This window comes from Pantherophis guttatus, chromosome 2 (assembly GCF_059756535.1).
Source record: "Pantherophis guttatus breed Tessera chromosome 2, ASM5975653v1, whole genome shotgun sequence".
Classification (NCBI taxonomy): Eukaryota; Metazoa; Chordata; class Lepidosauria; order Squamata; family Colubridae; genus Pantherophis; species Pantherophis guttatus.
In genome coordinates this window covers 189,757,089-189,778,468 of record NC_142064.1, presented here as the reverse complement: position 1 = coordinate 189,778,468, position 21,380 = coordinate 189,757,089, and the positions used below count along the sequence as shown (strand labels likewise).

General features: G+C 38.4%; 1 long non-coding RNA gene across 1 annotated transcript; it reads right to left on the bottom strand.

Annotated features, from left to right (window-relative positions):
- Window positions 1–910: 910 nt before the first annotated feature.
- LOC148115464 (uncharacterized) lies at window positions 911–4,528 on the bottom strand. Its single transcript, XR_015731949.1, has 2 exons — window positions 4,378–4,528; window positions 911–1,235 (listed from the first exon to the last, which is right to left on the bottom strand). It is a non-coding gene; the product is annotated as an uncharacterized LOC148115464 (long non-coding RNA).
- Between the last annotated feature and the right edge of the window lie 16,852 nt (window positions 4,529–21,380).

Here is a 21,380-nt window from a genome sequence, read left to right as displayed (position 1 = left end):
GTTTTTCTTTGAAGATATTTCACTTCTCATCCAAGAAGCTTCTTCAGCAATGACTGGATGGTGGAGAATGGAAGGATTTATACTCCTTGCAGACAGCTGGTCATTTGCATTCTTTTAGCAAGTTGGTAAGGTCACCTAATTGTACTGGAATTTGAAATGGAAGATGCCAAGGGGAGGCAAGACCTCTCTGTCTGCTCAAAAAGAGGACTCTTAGCCTGCATGCACTTTGCTCTGGATTTATCGAATACAGGAGGTCCCTACTGATTTAAAAACCATGAAATACTGGTTGGAAACAAAACATTGTCAGGATTCCAAATTTTGTTTTGATTGCTGCCCAAGATTATAGAAGATGTTTAGCCTCTTGGGGAAAAGATGACGCAATTCAACATTTGCTTGCCTGTCATTGAAGAAATTATTGCAATGACTGCAGACACTGTAGAATTAAGCAAAAAATAAAAATTAAAGAAAAGAAGCCCACATTTCTTACAAATTATTTATCTGGACAACCTATTTGAACAATCTTTCCTCATTGCTAACATATCCAACATTATTTCAGTCTTCTGCCCTTGTGTTATCTTTTTGGTATTTCCTTCTGCTCAGTTCTCACATCGTGGAAACAGATACACAACTCCACCCAAGCAAGAAAACAACAAGGTTAGAACTTGTTGGGCTTGGTGCATGCTGAACTTTTTTTCCCCCAAATGATAAAAATGGTAGAATGCCTTTTGGCACAATATCCACTTTAGCCTGTGGATTTAATAAATAGATTATTAAACATATCAAACAGCAAAGATATATTGTTAAATAGATTTTAAAACTCCATGGAATATAAATGTAGTTGCCTAGAAGTAACTCTGTTTGATTGTAATAGAAGATTCCCAGTAGGCCAGAAAGAAACTAAAACCATGAGTATTGACACTACCTTTATTGTATAAGGTTATAGTAACAGAATCTTGAAAGTCTGACAGCACTTCTCCCCTTTTACTTTTCAGATGATGAAGGGAGATCCCTTCTGAGACACCTCCTCATTTTTTCTTGGACTGAGATATCTCTTGTCTGGCCATTGTCTAGGCTGTGGTCTCCTCCTCCTGTCTCTCAAGGTTATTCTCACAGGATTAAAGTGAATCAAATAGAGGTATATAGCCATGGGACACTAGGAGAACGCCACAGGCAATGTTGGGTAGCTCTCATCTGGATAGATCTGAAGGCAGAGAGAGAAGTAGGTGCAGGAGTATCTGGAGGTTAGAGTCAAAAAGATCAACCATTTAATCATGATGTCATAAATGCAACCTTGATTTATTTTTTATTCCTACCCCTCCAGAAACCCCTAGACAAGATGGAGTAATTCATCTATCAATGGAATTCGTTATTGAACTAGTTGGAACTTTAAGCACTATTTTAAAAGATTAATACAGGAAGATTTTGTAATCAAACCGAAATCTATTGAAATCATGAAACTATGTAATTTTCTTCTTCTTCTTCTATTCTTTTCTTTATTTGGAGTACTTCCAGCTGATTGATAGCTTGTGATTAATGTGATTAAATTCAACAACTTGTGGGGCAGAAATACATAGACACAGATTCCTCATCTGGGAAAAGTTTCGCATTTTATGGGTACCAAATGTTGCTTAATCTGCCAGCATCAGCACTTTTTTTTTTCTCTACGACTATTAGATTTTCCAAGGCAAAGGCCTTTGAGAACACCACAGTTCTCCATTCCTCTGCATGTAAACTCCATCTCCCAGTTGGAAATTAAATTTGAACTTTATGCAGAATACTGAGAAACCTTCATATAATTGCAAGGTTGGAAGAGCCATTCAGGAGAGTTTAAGCTCCTGTTGATAGATGATAGATAGATAGATAGATAGATAGATAGATAGATAGATAGATAGATAGATATAATTCTTTATTGGCCAAGTGTGATTGGATACACAAGAAATTTGTCTCCGGTGCATAAGCTCTCAGTGTACATACAAGCAACAAGTGATAAATCATGATCATAATCATCATAAAATACATTCATCATAAATCATAAGATGTGCATAAATCATAAGATACAACATATAGTGATAATCATAGGATAATCATACTAAATAAGCAATCAACATAAATCATACTAAGATACTAAATAAAACAATTAATATAAATCGTAAGATACAAGCAACAAAGTAATAGTCATAAGAAGTTAAGAAAATAGGTAACAGGAAAGATGAGAAGGATAATAGTAATACAGCCCTATTAGGTAGTTGACAGTGTTTTGGGAATTATTTAGGAATCTATTTCTATAGCTTCTATTTTAAGAGCAGCCTACCTCTCTGAAAAATTAGATGTTCAATGCTATTGAATTGCTCACGTTGTTTGGCTATTTTTCTAACGTGCATTTGGAAACTGTAACTCATATCCATTATTCTCTGTTTTCCACTCTGGAATGAGAGAATGCAGGCCTTGATCTTTTTTCTGGGTGACACCTTTTTACATGTTCGAAGAGTCTATCAATAACAAACATTGATAATACTCTACTGCAGCGATGGTGAACCTTGTTGGGGGGGCCCTCTGTGCCATCATGTGCTAAAAGTGGGGGGAGCGCGGGAGGTCACGCGCATGCATGCCCACACCCATAATTCAATGTGCCTGCCCCCCATACATGCACGTGCCCCCCACGCTCCCCCCACTTTTAGCACATTATGGCACAGAGGGCCCAGTGGGCCTGTTTTTCGCCCTCCCCAGGCTCCAGAGGCTTTCTAGAAGCCTGGGGAGGGTGAAAATGGCCTCCCCCCCCACAGGCCCTCTGGAGGCCGGAAACGGCCCATTTGCCAACTTCCAGTGGGCCTGGAAGTCCCGAAAATCAGCTGGCCAGCGCACGCGTGTGCACCGGAGCTCAACTAGAACAACGTTCCCGTGCCCACCGATATGGCTCCACATGCCACCTGTGGCACGCATGCCATAGGTTAGCCATCACAGCCAGGGGTGGGTTCTAAATTTTTTTACTACCGGTTCTGTGGGCGTGGCTTATTTTGTGGGTGTGGCTTGAAGGTCATGTGACTAGGCGGGCGTGGCTAGCTGGTCAGAGTCATTTCTGGAAGGTCCTCGTGCTTGCGACCAGTCCTCGCACTTACAACCCAACTCATTTGTTTGCTTTTAACACTGATCAGCTGTAGGACAGCCCTTTGAAGCCCCGCAGCAAGAGTTTAAACAGTTTTTTTCCTCTAGTCATCAGCTGGGACTCAGGAGGCAGCAATAGATTGGGGGTGGGACCAAATAAAAGGTAAGAATAATGTGGGTGGGGGGAGGGTGGGGGGGAGAACCAGTTCGGTGACATCATATCATCACCACTAGCGGCTCGGCCGAACCGGACCGAACTGGGAGGAACCCACCACTGATCACGGTTCTATTAATTGGAATCAAGTAGCCCTTCTGACTGCCAAGCTAGGTGTGAAATTCTATGGAGAGTTCTAATAAAACCCAATAAATTGAGTTGAAGAGGATCTATCACTTCTAATTCCAGCCCCAGCTTACCTGATTAACATCCATTTACTGGGGTTCCAGGCTCCAGCATCAAGCTTTTAATACATATTTCAACTTTAGCATGAGGAAACCTTGAATCCAGCGAGATTCCAGTTAAGTGTTAAATTCAGTAATTTGTGAATAAACAGAACTGGACACAACCGAGCTAACATTATAGGTATTGCAATGTAATCATATACTGACTTCTATGGACATAAGTTTGGTCGAAGTGATTAGGAGTTACAGGTAGTCCTCAACTTACAACAGTTCATTTAGTGACCATTGAAAGTTACAACGGCACTGAATAAAGTGACTTACGACCATTTTTCACAGGTACAATGTTTGCAGCATGGACATGTGATCCAAATTCAGAAGTTTGGCAACCTTCTGAATTTGCATATTTATGATGGTTGCAGTGTCCTGGGGTCATGTGATTATCGTTTGCAATCTTCCGACAAGCAAAGTCAATGGGGAAGCCAGATTTACTTAACAACCAGGTTACTAACTTAACAACGTGTGTGATTCACTTAACAACATGGCAAAAAATGTCGTAAAATGGGGCAAAATTCACTTAACAAATGTCTCACTTAACAACAAAAAAATGTGGGGCTCCGTTGGGGTCGTAAGTCAAGGACTACCTGTACTGCTGAGCAGTTATCCAGATAATTACTCTTTTACATCCTGGTTCTGGCTATATTACTCCGGTGAGGTCAAAAGGAAGGAGAAAGAGTTTATGAGATTTACCAGTATGTTACTGAGAAAAAGACTGGCTGAACTAAAAATAGCTCACAGTTTGTTTTTGACTCTGATTTACATACAATGAAGGAAGACTGCAAGTTTACAGCAAATCTATGCACTTCAGTACCAACTTACCTCTTGCATACTCTGTCTAACTTAGATTCATTGGCTGTTCTTTGATAAACCTTTTCACTTGGACTTCTCATCTCCAGCTCAAAGTCCACAAGACCCAGCTGGATCCTTTGAGGCAATATTAGGTTGGAGAACTCTCCCCCACTTCGTTTCTAAGGGCAGCAACTGTGAGAAATATTTCAGGCAGTCATTGAGCTACGTGTCGGCCTCATTAAATGGTGGGGGCAGAAAAAAATTCAAGGCTCTCTGAATATAGTAACAGTTTTATCTGCAACAGGAAGAGCTGCCAGATTTCCTTTCTGTTTTTAATAGTCATGTTATTAACAATTATAATTTTAAAAAAAATGAATACAAAGTATAAAAACTTTAAAAGTTCAGAAAAAAAAAGAAAAAAGAAAAAATAATAAAGAAATATAAAAGAAATATATAAAGAAAGGAGTCCCACCCTCATTACGATTTTAATATTCTGTCTCTTATTTATAAATAAATCCCTAAAGTGTCATTGTTCAGTCCTGATCAGCAAAAGTCCATAATGCTTTTTCTTCACTTGTATTATATGGTGGCACCAATATGCCTCAGCAATGCTTTTTTTCCTGTCATGTTCCTATGACATTGACATCATTTAACACTGGGATCCGCAACCCCCAGGCCATGTGAGTGGCAGGTGAGTGAGTGCGCAGCTGCACTTGCGCGAGTGGCAGGCATTCATGCTCACACATGAAGCCTCCACTTGTGTGAGCTGCAGGCATGCAAGCTCATGCATGAAACTCCACTTGTACCAGTGCAAATGGAGCTGTCCGCACTCATGTTTGCACCTGCCAATTGCAAACAACTATCTCCTCTACCCCTACCTTGGCCGGGCTGCTAAACCGGAAAGAAAGACAGGACCACTGGTCTAACACCCAGTCCATAAAGCAGTACCAGCATCACAACTTAACAACCTAACTCAACTGAATAGTTGCTGACCATTGTGTATATAGTGGGAGTCCCACAGTGCTATTCGAGAAAAGTGCTAAATATCTATCCAAAAAGAACTCAATTACCAGCCACAATCATAGTTCTCTTTGAATGCACTCATTTAGAACACTTGTCTTCCAAAAGAGCTGGAACTCCAGAGCTATCTGGATTGTGATAAAAGAACAACAAAAAATTCAGTGGTCCAGGAAAATCATAAAATGCATGCAATAGGAAGAGCTGCCAGTGATCTGCTTCAGAGCATCTATCTATCTATCTATCTATCTATCTATCTATCTATCTATCTATCTATCTATTGTACTTTTCGGAGTATACGACACACTTCCCCCCCCCAAAAAAGAGGATGGAAATGTTGGTGCATCTTATTTTATTTATTTATTATTTATTTATTAGTTGTTTGTTTGTTTTTTAATTTGATTTATATGCCGCCCTTCTCCGGAGACTCAGGGCGGCTTACAATGCATTAAGCAATAGCCTTCATACTTTTGTATATACCTGCTTAGTAGGGCTTTTGGCCCCCCCAAGCGGTGTTCTTTTTTTATACAAAGTCAGCTTATTGCCCCCACAATCTGGGTCCTCATTTTACCTACCTCGAAAGGATGGAAGGCTGAGTCAACCTTGTGCCTGGTGAGATTTGAACTCGCAGTAATTGCAGGCAGCTGGCAGCTTAAGTGCTAATTTAACAGCACTTTAATCCACTGCGCCACCAAGGCTCCTTATCTTATACACCGAATACAGCCATTTTTGGCCTCCCAAAGCCCAGCCCTGCGTATCCTGTTTTTGCTAAAAATGAGCCCATTTTTCACAAAAACGGGGCACACAGAGGCTTTGGGAGGCCTGCAGAGTGCTCCTGTGGGCTGGGGAGGGCAAAAATGCCCCCGTTTTTGTGAAAAACAGGACACACAGAGGGTTTGGGAGGCCTTCAGAGTGCTCCAGGGGTTGGGGAGGGCAAAAACTTTTTTTTCTTGCTTACCTCTTTGAAATCTTGGTGCGTCTTATACACCGGTGCGTCTTATAGTCCAAAAAATACAGTATCTATCTATCTATCTATCTATCTATCTATCTATCTATCTATCTATCTATCTATCTATCTCTATCTACCTACCAACCAACCAACCAAACAAACAAACAAACAACTATCTACTGCAGTATCTATCTATCATCTATCAAATTTATATAGCTAAACATCTCACCAAGGCCCAGATATAAAAATATATATAAAACAGATATAAAAAAATATATAAAATTACATATTAAAAAGAAAGATTACATGAAGTAAATATACAAACCCTGGGCAATAGGAATGGCTACCCCAGCAATGGAGTTATCTAATCACCTCTTCTGAAAATCTAGCTAGTATCTCAGAAGAGAAACTGTGAAAAGATTCCAAATTATATTACAAATTACAACAGTAGTTAAAAGACAATATTATAGCTAAGCACAGCTTGAGAGCTGAATAAAAAGTTGATTACATACAGTTCCTGAACCTGTGCAGACAAATAAAAATTAGAACTGGCTGACCACCAAACAGGAAATGGGAGGAAAAAACTAACACAATTTCTTGGTTAGACTGCTTACCTACTTCTACCAAAGCAGCAAGTTTTTTGGTTTTTTGTTTTTTTTTGAAGCAAAACCTCTGTTACTTCCTTCAGTTGAAAGTTTATGAGAGAGAATCAGAAACCACTGTGACAGTGGTAAGTTCTATTCTTCTCCAAACTCAATCTACGGATTTCTACAGAGCTTGTATCCTTGATTTTAAAAGAACTCCAAAATCTGTATCTCCACTCTGTATATTTTCCCTCCCTATATTCTGCCTCTGTATGTTACTAAGAGCCATGTCTCAATTCATGGATGTGGATTCTGCCTGAACCTGAGTGGTGGGAAGGCTGATTGGCTGTGAATGTCAGAATCTGCAACCTTCAGACTCTCTAATTGTCTATCAAAGCTTTCCTATCCCTTCAGGCCCTACCTGTGTTAAGAACACTGACTGAAGGATGCTTTCCTGCCAGCTAGTTGATGCTAGTGGAAGAGGGGAGAAAGCAAAACAGCAGAGCTGTGACATGTACACTGAAATTAGGTACCACTTGCTGGCATCTTAACCATGGAAAAGAGCCTGTGATACAATGCAAACAGAGCCTCTTCATCAGCCCCAAGCAGCAACCAGGGTACGTGCAGGTGCTTAATACAGAGACAGTAAAAGAGACATGGCAAATATGAAAAGAATCCGTGTGACTTGGCAATCCAACTCACTCAGCCTGCTGCCTTTTAGAAGCCTGAAGACTATGTTTCCATCACCTTAATGCTGTAAGGTGTTATGGAAACTGTAGTCCAGGAAGTAAAAGACAGGCTTGGCCCTAATAAAAGTGTTATGTTGAATGAAAACAAATGGCGTCTCCGTCTGCACTTTTACTTCCTGAGGAAGTGTCAGAAGAATAATCCTCTAGTTTGAAAAGCAGAAGTTGAACTCTGCATAAACCTTTGGGAAGCTGTGCAGGGGAAAGGTAGTTAATTACCATGACTACCGCATATGAAGGTGGGGGGGGAAATCTGCATAGGGTTTTTTCCACCACTCAAAAGCCACTGCAGTGTGACCTCTTCCTTTAACCAAAGAAATAGAAACTTGTGGCTCTGAGCTTCATTAAATTAACTAGAAGAGAATTCTGTATTTAAGGTACATGTTTTTAGTGCATGGTCACAATACACCTCCTGCTTATAAGCTTTCTTTTTGTCATAATGTCCTTGGTTCACCAAAAAGGACATTGGTTCCTATGCAACTATTGGTCTTATATTTAACTTGTATCAAGGCTGTAGCTATGGAGGTGGTCAATAGTATTAAGTATCTGTCCCAATTAGGCTGGGGAAAGAGTGTTTTGAAGATTTAAATAAAATAGTGTTGAAATACATTTGGCAGGGCAAAAAAGCGAGGATAAAACTAAAATTGTTGCAAGATGCCAGAATACGAGGAGGATTTGGCTTACCTAATTGAGAATTATACTATCAAGCGACAAGTCTGATGTGGATTAAGGAATGGATAATGCTAAGAAATACTAGATTATTGACTTTAGAAGGACATGATTTGTTGTTGGGATGGCACGCTTTTTTATAGTACAAGGGAACAAAAACGCAGGGGTATTTTAGACGACATTTTATAGCACAGGCTTTGCTATTAAACTGGGAGAAGATCAAAAGACAACATTACTTAAAAATTCCAGTCTGGTTATCAACTATTGAAGCATTCTCATATTCAATAACATAATATAATAATAACATAATAATGGCCCATTTCCCGACTTCCAGTGGGCCCAGAAGGCCCGAAAATCAGCTGGTCAGCGCGCAAATGCATGCTGGAGCTGAGCTAGGGCAATGCTCATGTGCCCACAGATATGGCTCTGCGTGCCACCTGTGGCACGCGTGCCATAGGTTCGCCATCACGGCTATAGAGCATCAAATCAGAAACTAGTCATTCCTCTGATAGCTTGCAGAAGGCCAGTCTTTTATCTTCTATCCTTTCCATCTGTGTGATTTAATACACATGAACAAAAACACAAGAACACACACAGGCACACAAGGTTCTTAAAGTCAAGGTTGCTATGTCTATATTTTTTAGCGAAGGGATGAGACAGATCATAACAGCTGTTGCTCTGGCAAATAGGGAGTTCTGGGGCGGGGGGGGGGGAAACCTCCAGGGATCTTTGTTTTGTGGAATTTACATCCGGGCTGTTCGAGATAAAATTTGGAGGCAGCTACCATAAATTTATAGCCCTACTCTGTGCTGCCTGCATTCCAACCTGCTATTTTGTTTGCTCACGCTTTATTGTGGGATAAGAAGGGAAGAGCAACGAGTCTGGCATAATACTAAAATCCAGTTAATAAAAATCAGACAAAAGCTAACTTTCCTAGGAGAAAGGCCCTGGCTGACTGAGGCTACCCAAAGCCTATGTTAACTAATACTCCTGCTGGCATAACAACGACTAGACTCCATCCTGCAGAAACTTCCTTTTTCTGGTTGTAGGAGGAGACAGAGACATGAGACATACTTTGCAAAGAGAAGACTATTTTCTCCAGGAGCAAGACTTCTCTTCCCCAAAGGTCTACTCTTTCTATTATCCTATTCTCATTCCCAATCCATTGCTGTGAAATATCAGGTCTTAATTAACATCCATTCTATCCATTGTAATACCTCAAGAAAGGATATATTACAGCTTAATATTTTATTCTTGTACTTAAATAGATGACTCCTATACTGAAAGCCCTTACAATTGAAACGAGAGGAAAGTTTACATGAAATTCCTAATAATACATGATATATTGTACTGTAAAGTAGCCAACAATGTTTGGCTGCAACAAAGCCTGATAGGTACCTAACCCATTTTGTAGTTTATAATTCAGCGTGACATGTAACCTAGAACACTGGAAGATTTGAGTAAAGTCTTGTTAAGTTATTGGTTTAAACACGCTGAGCAATCATGGTATATACTCACAGAATCACATCCTACAAAGACATCAAATGTTAGATAAAACTATGTGAAAAAGATAAAGCTTGTCAACTAGTTTATTCTTTCAGTAAACATTCTTATTTTATTGACAATATAGAAGAGAAATGGAGGAAGAAGGCCTATTTATTCATGCAAAATAAAGTTTAATAAATGTTGACTTCATTCATTGGCTTTTATTAACTGAATAACAACTGGAATTCCAATCAAAAATTGATAATATTGCTTAGCAATACAGTTAGTAGTAGCAATGCTTCCACTAAAGCATATTACGCAACCTGGAAATGTTGTAGACTGGTCTTATTTTAAGTCTGGATAAAGCCAATGTTTACTTTTGAAAGGAATCCAGCTATTTGAACTGAAGTAAGCCATTGGCTTCATCTAGGAAGCCAGCAGCTGTGAAGGCATTATGCATCCAAACACTTGGCAGCAATAAAAAGCAATAAGAGATTCTTACTCATCAAAGACACCACAAAACTGAATACAAATAGGGGGAATATTTACCATAGGGGTAAAAATATATTAGTCATAAGATGAGGACATAATAGTTCGTGGGAACAGAGTGGGGGAGTATGGTTATAATTGGCAACAATTCCTCCATCCTATTATATTAAATAATGTTTGTATTAGTCTTGCTTTTGGCCAACTCTTCAGTGCCAAGAAAGGCTTCACTTGGATTGTTCTCATTGATGCATTTATAATCACATTTGAGAGAGCTTCTGTTCAATATTCATTCAGTGCTGCATACAGTATATATTCTGCCATTTTTTCCTGAGATCTCAAAGTCCTCCTCCTCTTCCTCCTCCTCCTCCTTCTTCTTGCTGCTCCACAGGTTAATTGTTCTCACTGTTAAGAAGTTTCTCCTTAATTCGTTCTCCTAATTAAACTCTTCCTCCTCCTTCTCCTCCTCCATGTACATTACTTAATATCAAGACTTAAGGCCAAAATTCATTAATGTACAACAAACACTTCTACGCAACTTGCACTGGTTTTTTAATGTTATATTCAGTTCTGAAGGGGGGAAAAATCAAATAACATTATACTCATTAACACCAACATTTACAGCATAATTAAGATTGATAATCCTTTTTTGTACAATATCTGCAATTGTCTAAATTATTTAAACAGATAATTTTTAATCAACCCTGTATAAGTACCACTGTATTAAAGTAATAATAATGTATAGGTTTTACAACAATACCGTGTTTCCCCAAAAATAAGACCTTGTCTTATATTTTTTGAACCCCGAAATAAGCACTTGGCCTTATTTTCAGGGAGGTCTTATTATTTGGGGGCATGTGGAGCAAGATGGGGCTCCTCTTGCCATCTTACCTGATTTCCAGCTCTGTCTCCCTAACCCTAACCAGAGGAAATGGTGGGGACTGGCTGCGCATGCGGTTAAATATTTTCGGGGAGGGCTTATTTTCAGGGGGTGGCTTATTTTAGTGCATGCGCCCAAAAGCACGATTGGGCTTATTATCAGGGTATATTTTTAAAAATTGCACTTGAAAAAAGATGTATAAATGTTAGACCATATTGATATGACAATTGATTTGTAGCGTTCGAATATTTTCTCAGCAATTCTCTCAAGTTACAGTTCAGTGCAGGAAATGGTGAATTGCTTTAACTCTGAATAGCTCAGAACACCTGAATACAGTTCTCTAGTTTGAAAAGACATGGGCAGTGATAGTCTAAAGCAGTGTTTCCCAAACTTAACTTTAAGTTGACTGGACTTCAACTCCCAGAATCCCCCAGCTGGCATGTGATTATTCTAAAGCTATGCTCATTGGGACATGAATGTCCATGTATTTTTTTTTCTGGGAACCTGAATGATCTGTGGTGAACATTAGATGATATGATACAACAAGGGACATGGATCATAAAACTGATGTATCAAAGATCAAGGTTTGAGAGAGCAAATGTTATATATATATATATATATATATATATATATATATATATATGTATGTATGTATGTATGTATGTATGTATATATGTATATATGTATATATGTATATACATATACATATACATATACATATACATATACATATACATATACATATACATATACATATATATATATATATATATATATATATATATATATACACAGGACATGAATATGTCTAAAGCAAGCAGATGAATTTCCATTTTCAGATAGAATGTTTATTAATTATAGGTTAACGGATGGAGAAAGGTTAAGGTGCACAAATCTTGGATGAAATGTAGTGAATAGTTTGTGATCTGTCATAAGGAATTAATATTTGTTGAAAGAACTGAAAATGTGTATAATTGTATTTCTGCCCACTTTGTTATGATATGCAGGAGAAATACTAAAGTATAATGAACACAGGGGTAATGAAGGTGTTAAGTAGTGTGCATGTTCAACCAGGCAGCAAGAATGAATGAGTCCTGAATGAATGGGGATTGAACACAGAAGTGAGTAAACAGAATGAAAGAAGTACATTGAGATAAAGTAGTTAAATCCTATAAAGACAATGAATGAAGAATGAATCTCAAAACATCTAGGAAGGAAGGATGACTCATCTGAAAGAAGACGATTGAGAAAGCCTTGGTTAGACAGAGCCCATGGCATCCTCCAGAGCCAATTCTAGTTTAGAGGTTCCAAATTGTAGAGGACACCCAAACTGAAAAGATTTCTGAAAAACAGAATAAAGTGAATAGTAGTATGTGTGTATCAGTGTGCCTGCTTGAAACTGAAATATAATTTTGCAACAATGGGTGCTGATGTAATTAAAAATACTTACTGCGATTCAGAGTAAATAGGGTGAAAATGTCTGAGAAAAGGAAAAAAAATCATCCAGGGCTGAAAATCAGAGGCACAAAGCTAAAAAAAAAAAAAGTGAAGGAAAAAAAGAAAGAAACAAGAGGGCGCCTTTTTGAAATTCCTAACAAAATTGGAAGATGAACCAAACTACAGGAGGCACCAGAATATGATTTTGCCCAGGGGCAAAAGAGGGTCAACTTTGGCAACTTTAAAACTTGTGAACTTCAACTCCCAGATTTTCCCAGCCAGCCATGCTGGGAGTTGAAATCCACAAGTCTTAAAGCTGCCAGAATTGGACACCCCTGGTTTCCAGCCAGTTCTGGAACCGTAAAAGCAGAGAGGTGAGAAGCTTCAAAAGCCAACATACATAATCCATGATCTATGGACATGTTGGAAGCATAGATAGAAAGATCTGGAGAGATCTAGAGAATGGTTTGGACAAAAACAGGATTCAGCTATATTTAATTTCCTAATTTCTTATGTTTCTTATATCCTTTTTTGTATTTAATTTCTTTGGATTCATATTTTTTGTTCTTTTCTTTTGCTCTGTTACTTACTTCAAAAGTGAATAATGTATGGGTATGTTTTTTTTAATAAAAAGAAGTGTCAGTATCACCTTTCTGACAGGCAATGCTGTGTTCTCTGGTTCAGGAAATAGTGGTTTTTTAAAAGAGAGGATGTAAATGTAATGTTAGCAACATTCTGCCTGCTCTTTTTTTTCTCATGACTCCTCTTCAAGGTTGCTTTTTTTAAAAAAACCCACTGAACTGTGCTCAAGAAAATTGTACAATAGGATTACATGCTTTTGAATCAGGCTATGTTGATGGGTTGTAGAAATTTGACCTTAAGACTTAATTTTCAACTTTTTTTTCATCATGAGCCTTTCTTCAATTCAATTCTGCGCCTTCAGATTTTATCTCTTCCTCTTTAACCTATTTGTAAAAAAAAAAAAAAAATCAAGCCTTTTCAAGATGGTCTTCCATATATACAGAGGGTGGCAAAAAAAGTGGTTCTTTTATACAGAGACTTCAGGACCTGTCCTGGGAAATCTGAAGGAACTTGGGATGTTTAATCAAGAGAAAAGATGACCAAGAAAGGTATGTCAGTGAGGAGAACCACAGCAAATGACAAAAAGTAATTTTTCAGTGGCCTTAAGAACTAGGCCAAGAAATAATAGGTGTACATTACACCAACCTATATTGAATTTGAATTTAAATTAATTAATTTGTTTGTTTATCTATCTATTTCCCACATTTATTAGTTTTATAAATAACTCAAGGCAGCGAACATACCTAATACTCCTTCCTCCTATTATTCCCATAACAACAACCCTGTGGGATGAGTTGGGCTGAGAAAGAATGACTGACCCAAAGTCACCCAGTTGGTTTTCATGCCTAAAACAGGACTAGAACTCACAGTCTCCTGCTTTCTAGCCTGGTGCCTTAAGCACTAGACCACCCTGGTTCTGAACTGAAAGATAAAGGAATAATAAAGAAAAAGGAAATATAAGGAAAAAAAACCTTGCCAATGGTAAGATCTGTGCAATAGTGAAATAGGCTACTTAGGGAGGTTATGGATTTTCCATCTCTGGAGGTTTTCAAGAAGAGGCTGGACAAACTACCTCTTCTGATGGTTTAAAATGATTTTTCTGCATACTGCAGAAGGGTGACTAGGTGATATTTGTGATCCTTTCTGGATCTACCATTCTATGATTCTGTAGTTGATGGGCTACTACGAGTAGTCCTTGCTTAACAATGGCACTTGGGACTGGCAACTCCCATCGCTAAGCAACCCAGTCATAAAGTGCAATATCACATGATATTTATACAAAGGCAGTTGTTGTGGCTGTGGTTGTTAAGTGAATCCTGCACAGTTCAGTGACCGCCATGTGTGACCTCTTGCCAATCTTCCCACTGATTTTGCTTGTTGGAATTCTGTGCTGAAGGTTACAAATGGCAATCCGGTGACCATGGGATACTGTGACTGTTGTAATTGTGAGCCAGCGGCCAGACGCTCAAATCACAATCACATACTGCAGGGTTGCTGCAATGACCACAACTTCAACAGTCAGTAACTTCCTCATTCCGTGTTGCCTTAACTTCAAACCGTTGCTGAATGAAGTGGTTAACTAAGGATTACCTGTATTAGAGCTGGTTTCATCTTTAGGTGAAACGAAACATGGATTTCCGGAGCTTCAGTGAGAGACAAATAGCCAGCTAAATATCTGCTACCCTCTTTACATCTTTTCTTCCGTTTTTTTCACAGCAAATATAGTTTATCATATATTGTAGAAGTGCGCATGTCAAAATTTCTGTTTTGTGCTATATTATTTCTGTCTCGTGTTTGTGAACTACTATCAATATAAAAATGTTGTCTTTAACTAGTGGATCATGGGTTCTAGGAAAAGTATTGAAACAACTACGTAAATATTGCCCAATAATTCATTTAGCACTGCTTAAAAGTATGTGACAAATGTTCACTGATTGAATAAAGTACTGAGCGTCATAAGTACTTAGATGTTCCTTTGAAATTGCTAGTCAGATAAACCACAACATATTAATTGTGAAACCACCATACCAAATTGGTCTGATTATGGATAGGTGTGAATTGTGTGAAGATTGCAAGCTGACATAAAAGCAAGCCTTTTTCTCAAGCTGTTTCTTACCAATTAAAATATACCATCCTTTGGACTATGCCGTGTGACCATGTTTTTACTTCAGTTTACTTCCAAGGGGAAGAAAATTAGTTAACTGATTAAATAATCAGCTGAACTCTTAAAAATAATTCAACTTTATGTCTACTAGTTTATGTCATGAAAGTCAGAGACATCACATGTCCTTTTTAATTATTTATCTTCTCCAACTTCCTCAGTTGATGTTAAGAATTATGCATTTGGGGGGGGTGTCTTCAATACTAGATGAATGGGGTCACGGCTTGTATATCTTTTTACACAAAGATTATATTTAAATGGGGCTTTGCAAAGCATTTAAAGGATTGTGTGCTTTGCAAAACAGTGTAGGTTGGTGTGAACCAAAAGCCCTCTCCTGGAAGCTTAAAAAAGCCTAAAAACACTTACTTTAAGAATTCTTAGTATAATGGGTGTGCACACTTATGGAAATTACCTAGGAAGGACTTTGAAATAGCCTGGTTGAGCCTTCTTTGTACTTCAGAGAAATACTTCATTCACACTAACATGCTTTGTGAAGCACTACTTCAGGTCTTTCTGTCAAAATGTGGGACCGGGTGAAGTTCACAAATCAAGGGAAGTGTCTGATAAATTAAGAAATGTAGTTAAGTCTAATAATTCAGATATTTGCTCACCATTTGTATTCACCAGGTTAAGGACAAACATATTTTATTTTATTTAGTTTGTCAAATATGTATGAGATAACAGGTATAAGTATAAATATGGACATGAGCACATGAAATGAGTAGAAATAAATGGGGACAGTAGGATGGGCTACTCTATCTGCTTGTAGTTCCTCCTCAGAAAATCGAATGAAGGTAGTATATTTTTTTTCTTACCTAAGTCTACTGCTTAGGGATATATCTAGACAGTCAGTTTAATGTGCTTTTCTCTAGTCTGTGGAGCACCATGAGAATATGCTAGCATCATTTGATCAATCTATGTAGTCAGTCTCAACTTTGTCTCAGTAAGGAGAGTGACCATATTCTAATAAATTACTGCAGGGCAAATTATAGGGCAGAGACAAATGGATCTCACCCCCTGCCCCCAATTGAGGAAAAACATCCACAGGTTGCTCTACCTCTTATGGGCTGGGGGTTGCGAAGTGAGTTTGGATGGATGGATGGATGGATGGATGGATGGTACGATAGATAGATAGATAGATAGATAGATAGATAGATAGATAGATGGATGGATGGATGGATGGATGGATGGATGGATGGATGGATGGAAGGTACAGTGTGTTTAACCATGCCACCTATCAGAAATATTAAATGTATTTACAGTTCTAGTGACTAGATGTGACCTGCCTATCGGTTAGCAAACACATGACAGAGCAACCTGTTTTTCTATGTGGAGCTAATAGGCAGGTCACTATATGAAGTCTTGGTCTACCATTAAGAAAAAGTCTGCTTGCTATCACTACTGTAGCAACAAACTCATTAGGGAATGTGGTAGACCAGGACCTCTTTAAGATGACCAGCGTATTCAAGACAAATGTCTTGATGGTGGCAATGGCTTTAGAGAGGTTCTGGTCTATAACTTTTTTTAGAGATCTCGAAGCTGCTAATGGCCTGAGGGAGAAGCTCGAAGGATAAATTCCTACATGACCTGAAAGCAACCAATAGATCTGAGCAGATTCCAGCCTCTACTGCATTTTCACCATAGTTGCATTAAATATGACACAAATTGTGTATATAACAAGACATCTGTCAGGAAAGGATGGCACATTGCCTTATCCAATCAGACAAATTGAAAATTAACTGACCTTGATTATAGGCTTGGGGATGAAATGAAGGTTATGTTAAATAGACATGTCATTTGAGAATGGACAGCAAGCCATCTTTGAGCCAAAATTAGGGGAAGATGTTAAATGTGCCTTAGGGGTTATTGCATGTGATATATTTTTTAAACACAAAAATTCTAGTAACTAGAGAAGAAATAACAGTGTTTTCTTATTTCTGAAGCTAGAGTTACAGGAATCATGTTTCTTGCACCCAGATGAGCCCAAACCAAGGTTAGAAAGATCTCATGAAGAATGTTGATTAGAGAGGATTGGACCATGCGCACAAAGAGGGAATTATTTTACAACTGATAAGAATATAAGGTAAGAGAAAGGGATGCCCAGATATCATTCAAAATGGAGAGGCACTATAGCATATTTCTTTGAAATGCAGTATAGCAACTTTGATTTGTGAGAGGTGTTCCAACCCTAATTGTTATTTTAACAAGCTGCTCCCATACTTAATTGTGGAAGGAGAAGAGATAAGAAAGCAGTCATGACCCATCCTTGCAATCTGTTACATTTCACCAGAGACATAAATTCTCTAACTATTTCAGCTCCTTGACAGACCTTTGGAACTGCTATAAAGAATCCCACAGTGAGATGAACAACTAGGAAAACACATTTGGATTACTTATTTTAATATTAACTACTCAAAGATCTATAACTAATTTTAGTAGAATAGAATAGAATAGAATAGAATAGAATAGAATAGAATAGAATAGAATAGAATTTTTTTATTGGCCAAATGTGATTGGACACACAAGGAATTTGTCTTGGTGCATATGCAATCAGTGTACATAACATTATGTTGTCTTTCCTCAGTATCTGCCACTATACAAAATATAATGAAATTTAGAAATTTAGAAACATAAATCCAAACTGTTATTTCTTTAGCCCAAGAAACCACAGACTAAATGAAGTGGAGAAGTGAGGTATTTTCCCTCTTAGTTATAATCTGACTTAAGTGGTTACCAATTTGGTTTCTATATTTGCTGCATTGGTACATTCCAATTAATATATATTTTTCCCCCTGCAATTGGATATCACCTGCAAATAGCAGTCAAAAGGTAGTAATCTGGTTCAACTTCATACAAAGCTATGGATTACTTAACTATAATTTAAGCCAAGTTGTCTAAACCAACTATCATTTAAACCAAGTTGGAATAAACCAAATTGGCTAAATTCATGCAACATAAAAGTATGGTATATAGACTTTTATAGCCAGGTCACATAGTATGCTAGATCAGGCCACACAGCTCAGGTTATGACTTAGCAAAGTCTGTCATTCCATCCATTGAGTATCTATTCTGTCTTTTTTTCCTCGATGGATTTTTTTTGTAAGAAAAAAGTAAGACAAGAACATAGAGGAATACAAATAGAAGCTATTGTCACACATTTACACAATCATAACTTCTGAAAACACTCCTTTCTTAGTAAAAACATTGTCAGTGCTCCCAAAAATACTATTACTAAACAAGAGACACACAATTTTTTCAAAATTTTGGTCAAGCCTTATTCAAGCTAGACAACATATTAAGAATCACACAGTTTCTCTTCTCAGAGTTTATAAGATATCTGAAGTGTGTTACGAGACTGGGGAAGGTTTGCACTATAGAACCGGTAGTAAAACTGGCGGGAGGCTCTGCCCACCGACCCTGACATCATAAAAATGCTTCTGCGCATGCGCATGGCCCCGCTGCAAACTGGTAGTAAAGGTAAGTAGGACCCACCCCTGCTTGAGAGGAATTATAATCAGTGGAGTCTGTAAGCAGAAATATGGCCTTCCTCATTTTTACAGGCATCACAGGATTTAAAGAACTTAACACAGTACAACGCTGGTCTTAAATCATCATCTTTCTGGATGAATTTGGAATGGAACACTTGTAAAATAGAAGAATGATTCCAACAATGCTGAGAAAGCATTCACAAGATTTGGATATCTCTACATCAGGCCAGATCCCGGGCTGGATACGTCACATACTGGCCACACCCACGGCCAGTTTAGTGAAGGCAGGAAAAGTCCCGCTACATCACGTGACGCCACCATGACATGAGTTTGACACCCCAGCTCTACATGATATCTTTTGCCAAGTATGTCTTTCCTAAACACATTCATTTATAGAGCACTCTGACCTAGTTGGTGTTCTCCAAAGTCCTGTTTAGCTCCCTGCTTACCCGCCTGAAACCTTGGATCACCTTTGGAGGCCTTCATTCAGAAGCTTCCATCAAGCAAACAAAATAAATGGGTATAAGGGAGCAGATCTTCTCAGATCTGAGGCATCATGGCCATCATAGGCATCACTATACTTCTATAGTCTGTTTTTAGTTGGTATATGTTCATCCACCAGGAATTCTTTTCTTTGAAGTCATTTGTAAACCTCGATTTCTAGAAACATATTCATAATGAAAATTTGTTCTTCTCCCATGAGTATCTGTCATTCAGCCAATGTCTAATGAGGATGTCCTCTTGAGCTACCACATCTCTTGGAGGTTCATTGTGACCTGGAGCAAGACTGTTAAGTGAAATTTGTATTTTATTAATAAACTTACCTGAGCAAGTAGACAGAATGCAGCTTGAGGGTGAGAATTGCATGCAGATTCCCAATCCAAGGATTTTCCTGAAATCACAAATGAAATTGTAAAGCGCAAAAGAATTAACTACATGAGGATAACTTATTGTGGTTTTAATGGCATTGAAATGAAATGAAATGAAATAATGAAATGAAATATAGGTTTGTTTGTCCAAATCTCAGCAGGAGCCTTAGCGTTCCACTTAAAAACTGAGTGTGGTTCTTAACCTAAACAAAACCTCTCCATTAAATTCATGAAGTGGGGGGTTGCAACCCATTTGTCAGTGCACCCCCTGTCCATTGATAGGATATGAGGAAAAGTTCCTTTCTCTCCCTTCCCCCACTGCTGAACATCCTCCAAATCTGCCCAATTAGATTAAAGGAGTCTCTGAAGCAGATCTGGGTACACACGGAGACTGAAAGGTAAACAGCCAGGATGGTGTGTAGCATTTAACTATGAATTAAGGTGCAACTCTTCCCTTAGCCATGAAAGATCCCTGGATGACTTTGAACCAGCCAATCTCCCTCGGCCAAAAACACTTTTAAAAGTTGTTTCAGTGATAGAATGAAGGGAGATTGTCATATATGCAGAGGTGGGTTTTAGCAGGTTCTGACCAGTTCTGGAGAACTGGTAGCAGAAATTTTGAGTAGTTCAGAGAACCGGTAAATACCACCTCTGACTGGCCCCGCCCCCATCTATTCTCTGCCTCCTGAGTCCCAGCTGATTGGGAAGAAATGGGGATTTTGCAGTAACCTTCCTCTGGAGTGGGGAGGGAATGGAGATTTTATAGTATTCTTCCCCTGGAGTGGGGTGGGAATGGAGATTTTACAGTATCCTTCCTCTGCCACGCCCACCAAGCCACACCCACCAAGCCACTCCCACCATGCCATGCCAACAAAGCCACGCCCACAGAACCAGTAGTAAAAAAAAATTGAATCCCACCACTGCATATATGTCACCCTGGTGGAGGAAGAGAGAGTTAGCAAAGAAAGGGAGGGGAAATCCCAATGTTTGCTTACCTAGCATAGAATATGTTCTTTAAAATGTGCAAGACAAAAGAATCTCCCCTCCAATATTGTCCTACATATGTATGACTGCTATTTAGTATTAGAAATTCCATGGGATTTATTCCAAGTAAGCTGAAAAGATTGCAACCTTTGATATCTAACTATCTCATGAAGTAAACAAAAACTTTCAGTGCAAAGTCCTCACTTAATCTACCTCATTAATTAATGTATTACTTAATAGCATAATGGCACCATCTGAACAAAGACGAATATTGTACAGTGCCAAATGGTACTATTGTGATACATTCTATCAAAGCACTCTTCAGTATTGCCAGTCCAAATCAATGGGCTTCACAGCACCTATGAGAACCAATTTTGTCTAATAGTTAAGACATTAGATTAGGAATGGAAAAACCTGAATTCTGATCCTGTTTTCAGCCTGGCAGTTGGGTGACTTTGAGCCAATCGTTTTCTCCCTGCCCTAGAAAGAAGGCTATAGCAAACTACTTCCAAAAATGCTTCGATTGCTAGGACAGGAATCAAATCTGATTTAAAGGCATTAATAAAGGAGAATATTTGTAATTCAGAGTTGAAATAAGGGGTCCTTGGTGTCCTCTGAGCTTGGTTGTTTTCTTGCAGATGTTTCATTACCCACATTAGGCAACATTATCAGTGATCCCTTAGAGGCATTTAAAAA